Here is a 357-nt window from a genome sequence, read left to right as displayed (position 1 = left end):
CCCCCTCTGGCCGGGAGGAGCCGTGTCTGCTCAAGATGCTCAGGAATGGGCATGTGGGTAAGTGTTACGATGGAAGTGACAGTATGTGGAATGAAATGTGTGAAATCTGCAGTTGTTCTAATCGCATCTATTTCGGGCGTTTTCTCTCAAGGTATTTCCTTTGTGCCCAAGGAAATTGGAGAGCATCTGGTTAACATTAAGAAAAATGGACGTCATATTCCTAATAGCCCCATCTCAGTCATGATCAACCAATCTGAGCTCGGTGATGCCAGCCGCGTGCGTGTAACTGGTCAAGGCCTGAGTGAAGCCCGCACCTTTGAGCCTGCAGAATTTGTCATTGACACCAGAGATGCAGGT

The 357-nt window shown here is 48.7% G+C and overlaps 1 long non-coding RNA gene across 1 annotated transcript; it reads left to right on the top strand.

Annotated features, from left to right (window-relative positions):
• On the top strand, positions 1-344 carry LOC107576396 (uncharacterized). The gene is made up of 2 exons (XR_001608048.1): positions 1-57; positions 152-344. It is a non-coding gene; the product is annotated as an uncharacterized lncRNA (long non-coding RNA).
• Positions 345-357: the final 13 nt, after the last annotated feature.

This window comes from Sinocyclocheilus grahami, unplaced genomic scaffold (genome assembly GCF_001515645.1).
Source record: "Sinocyclocheilus grahami isolate Dianchi unplaced genomic scaffold, SAMN03320097.WGS_v1.1 scaffold3624.1, whole genome shotgun sequence".
NCBI lineage: Eukaryota > Metazoa > Chordata > Actinopteri > Cypriniformes > Cyprinidae > Sinocyclocheilus > Sinocyclocheilus grahami.
Note: the sequence above shows the minus strand (reverse complement) of the source record. Positions and strands in the feature narration are given on the sequence as shown.